This window comes from Herpailurus yagouaroundi, unplaced genomic scaffold (genome assembly GCF_014898765.1).
Source record: "Herpailurus yagouaroundi ecotype Mexico unplaced genomic scaffold, PumYag 28, whole genome shotgun sequence".
In the NCBI taxonomy this organism is placed as follows: domain Eukaryota; kingdom Metazoa; phylum Chordata; class Mammalia; order Carnivora; family Felidae; genus Herpailurus; species Herpailurus yagouaroundi.
This window is the reverse complement of record NW_024412376.1, coordinates 13,461,305-13,470,618: the sequence shown is the minus strand read 5'-3', so window position 1 is coordinate 13,470,618 and position 9,314 is coordinate 13,461,305. Positions and strand designations below refer to the sequence as shown.

The 9,314-nt window shown below is 41.6% G+C and overlaps 1 protein-coding gene across 2 annotated transcripts in view; it reads left to right on the top strand.

Moving 5' to 3' along the window:
• The window catches only part of PRSS51 (serine protease 51), a 32,267-nt gene that overhangs the window by 2,210 nt on the left and 20,743 nt on the right, over nucleotides 1–9,314 (top strand). Inside the window, exon 1 of one of the 2 annotated variants that reach the window (XM_040469649.1) lies at nucleotides 40–134. The exons of the other annotated variant lie outside the window; for it this stretch is intronic. The gene's annotated coding sequence lies outside the window, so the exon portion shown is untranslated. Of the gene's footprint in view, nucleotides 1–39; nucleotides 135–9,314 lie in introns of those variants that run through there. 2 annotated transcript variants of the gene reach the window in all.

The following is a 9,314-nucleotide window of genomic DNA, read 5'->3' as shown; positions in this document are numbered from 1 at the left end:
AGGTCATGCAGCCTTCTCCTCCTGCCATTTTGTTTTCAAGGTGGTTGCACAGAAGGACCTCATCCTTGAAGCCTTCTTGTCTGAGATTCCCTTCCTGCTGATCTGGGCAGGACCTGTCCCTCACTGAGTCCTTGGTAGGCACCTTGCTTTTGTCTCTGTCACTCCCACCCTTTTTGAAGTCTCAAATATCTATTCCACAAAGCTGGTCATGTAAAGGGTTCTCTGTGAATCTGTGTATAAGACATCAGGAAGGGGTTGCCAGGCTGGATCTATAGATTGGGCAGAAGTTCCAGGAGGCCAAGAGGCCTCTCCCAGCACTAATGCTCTACCCAGTACATTTGTCCTTAAGGTTTTCTGTTCAGGCCTCTGATCTGAAGCTGCAGGTGTGACCCTTCCATGCTGGGTTCAGAGGCTCTGGCGTCCCCTCATGCCCAGCCCAGCCGGTGACAATCCTTGCTCCCACCACTTTCTGGGTTGATTATGCATGGCCTCCAAATCTCCAGATATGCCCCTGTCCATTTCTAAAGATGGAAAAGTCAGATCTGAGGTGTAAATTCCTGGTCCATGGCTTCTCCTTATGTCAACACCTCAGTCATGGGATTTAGACCTTACTATTTTTTCCCTGAACTTTCAACACACTTATTTGGGACTTTACCTAACCATCCTCAGTACTGCCTTCCTGGCCACTGGCCAGGCCCAGTGTTAGGAAGTGAATCTCACTAATTTCAGTTCCCAAAGTGACCACAGGTCATTTTCCAGACCACGGTGTCTACTCTGTCTAGCCTGCTCCCTTGGCATTCTTACTTGCAAAAAAGGAATGATAGGGTCCACCAGTAAAGTTATAAAGCCCAAAATAAGATCACGTGACTTGAGTGGTGGCCCCTCTTTACTATACCAAGAATGTGACTCCAGCTACTTCCTGAGGGGAGAAATTCCAGGACAAGTCACTCACTCCTCCTCTTGTTCTACCCTTGCAGGTAGCTGCTCCTCAGCATCTAGGTGTCCTTTCTGAGGGTGGGGCCAGGCCCTGTTTTGTGGCCATGGGATGGTGCATTCCCCATCTCTTCTTTATGATATATAATCTACCTCTTCAAACAGAGGAGGCCTGATGAAGGGCTAACCTTTTTTTTTTTTTTTTTTTTCTTTTACTTGCATATGGGTAAAGGTACCAAAGCATACTGGGTCACTGGGCCCTACTCACTGGGAAGCTCCTGCTTTCCCTCTGTTCTTTCTTTAGACTCAGCTTTCTTCCTCCCCTGGCCCTGCTACTCACACCGCTACTGAATGCTGGTGGTTTTCCCTTTTGCTCAGGTTCTGGGGATGTGGATGTAGAGGGGAGGAACCTGGACCCTTACTGCTAATCTCTACTTGTGGGTAGGCAAGGATGATGGGCACATCCCCTAAACTGCTGCTCATTTTCTACAAAAATATCTGGACAAAAGCACAGCTCACCTCTAGGAAGATCCATTTCCTTCTGGGTCTATATCTTTCCTATTAATATGGCTTGGGCCCTGTTTCTTATGAAATACTCATTCACTGCCCAGCATTTTTTCTCTTTTGTCAAGCCTTTTCACTATAACAGGAGATTACAAAATGCCTGAACTGATGGAGGGGAGCAGGTGGGGACAGAGCCACTGTACACAGCCACATCTCCAGTGGGTACCATTCCTATAGACTACAATTGAAATACCTCCCCCTGAATTAGGCAAACATGGGGGCCCAGATGTGGAGAGAAACCTCAGTGCTCTATAAAGAATCTATAGAAGTCCAAAGAGAAAAGATGGCACATGGTGACATAGGTTACTTATGGGACTACTGCCTGGTTGATGCTTCAGAGGTTCCCAGGGTGGCATTATCATAGTAACTTTATTTACCCCAGTCCTGGCCAACAGATCTCTGACTTTGATGTGCAGCCTGGGGAGCTCATTCAGTGCAGATTAGGGTTGTAAGATTCATCAAATAAAAATACGGGATGCCCACTTAATTTTGTTTGTTTGATTTTTTTTTTGTTTTTTGTTTTTTTTTTTTTTGAGAGAGACAGAGAGAGACAGAGCATGAGCAGGGGAGGGGTAGAGAGAGAGGAAGACACAGAATCTGAAGCACTCTCCAAGCTCTGAGCCGTCAGCACAGAGCCCGATGCAGGGCTCGAACTCACAAACCGCGGCTCATGACCTGAGCTGAAGTCAGATACTTAACCATCTGAGCCACCCAGGTGCCCTAATTTTGAATTTCAGGTAAAGAATGTATTTCTAGTATATGTACCCCATGCAATGTTTGGGGCATACATGCACTAAAAAAAAATCATTTGTCTGAAATCCTAATATATCTGGAGTTCTGTATTTTATCTGGTAACTCCAATGTTGATTTCCATGCTTCTTCCTTCAGATGCTAATCCAGTGGATTGGGAAGTGGTGGGGAGCCAGATCTAAGCATTTTAACAGTTGCTTCCAGATGATTCCAGTGTGAATCATCCTGAACCACATTGAGAAATGTCAGTTAAGACTAGGATAGAGAGCTTCCTGGAGTCCCTGGGAAGCTGAGGCTGGAGTTTGACTCCACCTGGGAGTTCTGGAAATGAGACAGTGGTTGACCAACAACTTAGGCTCTGGAGTGTGTACAGTTTGTGCAGTATGGATTGCACAGGGGACCCACCCATGGGCTTTCCTGGAGGAGGCAAGGGGACCCCCAAGGAAAGAGGCCGGGATATGCTACCAGGCCTAGGGGCTACAGGAGAAAGGAGGCCAGCAGGGAGCCATGGAAGAGCCCATGAAAACACCACCCTAAGAGTCAGCAAGGAATGCCTCCTAGGCCCAGAGGTCAGGAAGCTGATGTTTGGGCTAGCTCACCTTTATTTGCACACTCTCCCCAATTTTGATCCCTGCCAGGAGTGAAAGAGCAGCTCAAGATGGGGGAAGATGAGCAGAACCAGAGGTGAGTAAGGCCCATATCCCTAACTGGACCCAGACTGGGAGAAGGAGACTTAACAGTCAGATTCAGCCTCTGGAGTGTGACAAGGGTTTATATATTCTAATGCCTAAATTGAAACTGGGTTTGGGACTCAAGTGCCTGTAGGACTATCATCTCTGAACAACCAGAATGTGTACCTAGAGCTTTTTTTTTTTTTTTTTTTTTTTTTTTAAATCAGGGAAGAACAAATCATCCCTGATGAATGGAGTTTTAAAAATGGTGGGGGACACAAATAAAGCTGTGGTTTGATCAAAATTCATGCATTGCACTTGTTCAAACATAACAGTTGCATTACCCATTGTGTTCTTCAGTTGCCTTTACAGTTGGCGGGAAAGGTCTGACTGAAGCTTCATGATTTCTCCATTTACACCAGTTTGCTGAACAGTGACTGTGGGGAACATACTCATCCATACAAGCATGGGCAAGTCACCTCAGTCAAGGAGGCTGATGTCTGGTATGACTGCCATGCTTCACCCACTGCCACCCACAGCCCCCAGCTCTTATGACAGATATGGCCAGTTGATCATAACTCCTCTCTGCTGAGCCAAGATTTGGTCACAATGGGGCCATTTAGGCAGCTGTTACCAGGTGATCAGACAAAACCCATTGTCATTGTTGGACTATGACCTTTATGGTTGCAAGAGCCTCACCAATATCCAGTAATGACATTGTTAGAGACTTTGGAGGATGTTATCTGGTCTCCTATCTGATATCCATGCAGGGACTTGCATCCCCTAAAAATTGTGCCTCCATTTATATTGTGCTATATAATTCAGGAAGTGGTCTGCATGTTATACTAGAAAGTGATTTCAGTAAAAGACGAAAGATTTATGCGATCTGAAGAGAAACCAGAGTATCCAGATGGCCAACAGGCACATGAAAAGATGCTCAACGTCACTCCTCATCAGGGAAATACAACTCAAAACCACACTCAGATACCACCTCATGCCAGCCAGAGTGGCTAAAATGAACAAATCATGAGATTATAGATGCTGGAGAGGCTGTGGAGAAATGGGAACCTTCTTGCACTGTTGGTGGGAATGCAAACTGGTGCAGCCCCTCTGGAAAAGAGTTCCTCAAAAAATTAAAAATATACCTACCCTATGACCCAGCAATAACAATGCTAGGAATTTACACAAGGGATACAAGAGTGCTGATGCATAGGGGCACTTGTACCTCAATGTTTATAGCAGCACTGTCAACAATAGCCAAATTATAGAAAGAGCCTAAGAGTCCATCAACTGATGAATGGATAAATAAATTGTGGTTTATATACATAATGGAATACTACTTGGCAATGAGAAAGAGTGAAATATGGTCTTTTGTAGCAAAGTGGATGGAACTGGAGAGTGTTATGCTAAGTGAAATAAGTCATACAGAGAAAGACAGATACCATATATTTTCCCTCTTATGTGGATCCTGAGAAACTTAACAGAAGACCATGGGGGAGGGGAAGGAAGAAAAAAAGGTTAGAGAGAGAGCCAAAACATAAGAGACTCTTAAAAACTGAGAACAAACTGAGGGTTGACGGGGGGTGGGAGGGAGAGGAACGTGGGTGATGGGCATTGAGGAGGGCACCTGTTGGGATGAGCACTGGGTGTTGTATGGAAACCAGTTTGACAATAAATTTCATATTAAAAAAAGAAAGTGATTTCAGAAGTCAGACATAATTAGCTTCAAATCCTGCCTCCTCCACTTCTATAAAGGGTCTTGGGCAAGTTCTTTCTCCTCTCAGAGTTTTCCTTATTTCTACACAGGGTATAAGAGGACCTATCTATTAGGTTTGACAGGATCGGGCTACGGTCACAATGTGTCTTAGTCACTTCTGGCTCCTATAACCCTAGAACAATACGGGGTTAGGGACACAGACCCGCCTTGCAGCCAAAAATCCCCATATAACTTTGACTCTTTAAAAACTTAACTACTAATAATGTACTGTCCACTGAAAGCCTTACCAATAACATAAACAGTTGATTAACATACATATTTTGTATGTTATGTATATTATATACTGTATTCTTATAATAAAGTAAGCTAGAGAAAAAATCTTACTAAGAAAGTCATAAGGAAGAGAATATATGTTGACAGTGCAGTACTGTATTTATTAATATTGTAAGTTTACATCATCTGTTTACAAGATGAATTGTCAGTGCCTACATCAACACTGTCTTATATGATATAAAACATTGTAAATATTATAAATATTACTAACACTAGACATCAAAAATTAAAATATAAGGTGAAAAATAAATTCATATTTCTTTACAGGTATAATGATCCATGCATTGAAGCAGCAATATGATTGCTTTGTAGCCTAGTATAATTGATATGATTGTATCATGGTAGCCTTGCTTATACACTAATGAGTGAATTGTTTTAAATTTTTTATGGCAAGTAGTATTATAGTCATATTCATAATGCAGTATTAGTAACATTGTTACGGTTTTTTAAAAACCACTTACCTGTGATGATATGCAGTTTCTCCAATTATGAGAGAGGAATACTGTACAGAAATGTAATTTTTTGAAGCAAAGTTTTAAAACAGTAACAAAGCTAACACATGATTAATCTATATTAAATATCACTGACCTTATGCCTATGTAGGAGAGGCTTTACACTTCCATACAAGTCTTGCACACAATGTTCTAGACAATGAATACTTAGGCAATGATGATGAACAAAACAAAATGTCTTGTACAGATTTTGCCTTACAGTTATTAGATTTTCACACACACACACACACACACACACACACACACACACACCACTGAAGGTTTATTAACTATATGGCATGATGATTATTTACTATTCATTAACTGGAAGTGGATCATCATAGAGGTCTTCATCCTCATTGTTTTTCATATTGAATAGGCTGAGGAGGAAAAGGAGGAGGGTTTGGTCTTGCTGTCCCCGGGGGCGATAGAGGCAGGAGAGGTGGAGGAGGTGGAAGGGAGACAGGAGACACAGGCACACTTGGTATAACTTTATGGAAATACAACATAATTTCTGTCTGACTTTTTTGCTATTTTCCCCCTCTGAAAATGTTTCTATATTGTACCAATATTTTTTTTCCAACACTTGCTTTAGTTTCAGTGGCTGTGTCATGGAGGGGTCCATGTTGAAAAAGAGTCAAAAGCAGTCTTCAATAATAAGAATGCTTCTGCCAGATTGTCTAGCTCTGCTTCTTCTACATCTTCTTCCTCATCATCTGGCACTGGTTCAGAAGCACCCATCTCCATCAAGTTGTCTTCTGTTGATTCCTCTAGTGTGGTGTCAATTAGCTCTTGAATTTCTCCAAGATCCGTATTTTAAAACCCTTCACTCCTCACTTTTTTTTTTTCCATATCCACAATCTCTTCCATGATTTCCTTGATTGGTTGTGCTATAAATCCTGTACAGTCATGCACAACATGTGGACAGTTTTCTCCAGCAGGAATTTATTGTTTTAGGCTTGATGGATTTCATGGCTCTTCCTATAACAATGATAGCATCTTCAATGGTGTAATTCCGTCAGACCTTCATGATGTTCTATCAGGATTCTCTTTCTTTGATAATCATTTACACAGAGTACCATGTGTAATGAGCCTTAAAGATCCTTATGACCTCCTGATCTAGGAGCTAAAATACAGATGTGTTTGATGATAAGATCACTTCTAGGCCTTTGGTGTTGAGCTCACGGGCCTCTGTATGGTTAGGAGCATTTCCAGTCTCAAAAGAACTTTAAAAGGCAGTCCCTTAGTGGCAAGGTATTTTCTGTCTTCAAGAACAAAGCATCGATGGAACCTATCCAGAAAAAAGGTTTTTGTTGTCTAGTCCTTCTTGTTATACAACCAAAAAACTGGAAGCTGGTGTTCATCTTTTCCCTGCAAGACTCAGGGTTAGCAACTTATATAGATAATAGCAGTCCTGATTATAAACCCAACATTGACATAAAACAGTAGAGCTAGCCTATCCTCCCTGCCTTAAATATTGATGCTTGCTCGGGGCGCCTGAATGGCGCAGTCGGTTAAGCGTCCGACTTCAGCCAGGTCACGATCTCGCGGTCCGTGAGTTCGAGCCCCGCGTCAGGCTCTGGGCTGATGGCTCAGAGCCTGGAGCCTGTTTCCGATTCTGTGTCTCCCTCTCTCTCTGCCCCTCCCCCGTTCATGCTCTGTCTCTCTCTGTCCCAAAAATAAATAAATGTTAAAAAAAAAATATTGATGCTTGCTCTTCCTCCATAGTAATAAATGTCCTTTGTGGTTCCCCCAACTCCCCAAATGGGGCAATTTCATCCGCATGAAAAAATCTGTTCAGGTGGGTGTCCTTTTTTTTTTTTTATTTTATGTTTTATTTTTTAAAATTTACATCCAAATTAGTTAGCATATAGTGCAACAATGATATCAGGAGTAGATTCCTTAATGCCCCTTACCCATTTAGCCCATCCCTCCTCCCAAAACCCCTCCTGTAACCCTCAGTTTGTTCCCCATATTTATGAGTCTCTTCTGTTTTGTTCCCCTCCCTGTTTTTATATTTTTGTTTCCCTTCCCTTACGTTCATCTGTTTTGTCTCTTAAAGTCCTCATATGAGTGAAGTCATATGATATTTGTCTTCTCTGACTAATTTCACTTAGCATAATACCCTCCAGTTCCATCCACGTAGTTGCAAATGGCAAGATTTCATTCTTTTTGATTGCCAAGTAATACTCCATTGTATGTATATATCACATCTTCTTTATTCATTCATCCATCGATGGACATTTGGGCTCTTTCCATACTTTGGCTATTGTTGATAGTGCTGCTATAAACAGGGGAGTGCATGTGCCCCTTCAGAACAGCACACCGGTATCCCATGGATAAATGCCTAGGAGTGCAATTGCTGGGTCTTAGGGTAGTTATATTTTTAGTTTTTTGAGGAAACTCCATACTGTTTCCCAGACTGGCTGTACCAGCTTGCATTCCCACCAACAATGCAAAAGAGATCCTCTTTCTCCACATCCTCACCAACATCTGTTGTTGCCTGAGTTGTTCATGTTGGCCATTCTGAAGGTATAAGGTGGTATCTCATTGTGATTTTGATTTGCATTTCCCTGATGATGAGTGATGTTGAGCATTTTTTCATGTGTTGGTTGGCTATCTGAATGTCTTCTTTGGAGAAGTGTCTATTCATGTCTTTTGCCCATTTCTTCCCTGGATTATTTGTTTTTTGGGTGTTGAATTTTATAGGTTCTTTGTAGATTTTGGATACAAAATCTTTGTAGATTTTGATATGTCGTTTGCAAATATCTTCTCCCATTCTGTCAGTTGCCTTTTAGTTTTGCTGATTGTTTCCTTCGCTGGGCAGAAGCTTTTTATTTTGATGAGATCCCAGTAGTTCATTTTTGCTTTTGTTTCCCTTGCCTCTAGAGAGGTGTTGAGTAAGAAGTTGCTGAGGGCAAGATCAAAGAGGTTTTTGCCTGCTTTCTCCTCGAGGATTTTGATGGCTTCCTGTCTTACATTGAGGTCTTTCATCCATTTTGAGTTTATTTTTGTGTATGGTGTAAGAAAGTGGTCCAGGTTCATTCTTCTGCATGTCGCTGTCCAGTTTTCCCAGCACCACTTGCTGAAGAGACTGTCTTTATTCCATTGGATATTCTTTCCTGCTTTGTCAAAGATTAGTTGTCCATACGTTTGTGGGTCCATTTCTGGGTTTTCTATTCTGTTCCATTGATCTGAGTGTCTGTTCTTGTGCCAGTACCATACTGTCTTGATGCTTACAGCTTTGTAGTATAGCTTGATGTCTGGGATTGTGATGCCTCCTGCTTTGGTTTTCTTTTTCAAGATTGCTTTAGCTATTTGGGGCTTTTCTGGTTCCATACAATTTTTAAGATTATTTGTTCTAGCTCTGTGAAGAACACTGGTGTTATTTTGATAGAGATGGCATTGAATACGTAGATTGCTTTGGGTAGTATCAACATTTTAACAATATTTGTTCTTCCTATTCAGGAGCATGGAATCTTTTTCCATTTTTTTTGTGTTTTCTTCAGTTTCTTTCATAAGCTTTCTATAGTTTTCAGTGTATAGATTTTTAACCTCTTTGGTTAGATTTATTCCTAGGTATTTTATGTTTTTTTGTGCAACTGTAACTGGGATTGATTCCTTGATTTCTCTTTCTGTCGCTTCATTGTTGGTGTATAGGAATGCTACCTATTTCTGTGCATTAATTTTATATCCTGCAACTTTGCTGAATTCAAGAATCAATTCTAGGAGTTTTTTGCTGGTATCTTTTGTGTTTTCCATATAGAGTATCATGTCATCTGCAAAGAGTGAAAGTTTGACCTCCTCCTGGCCAATTTGGATGCTTTTTATTTCTTAGTGTTGTCTGACTGCACA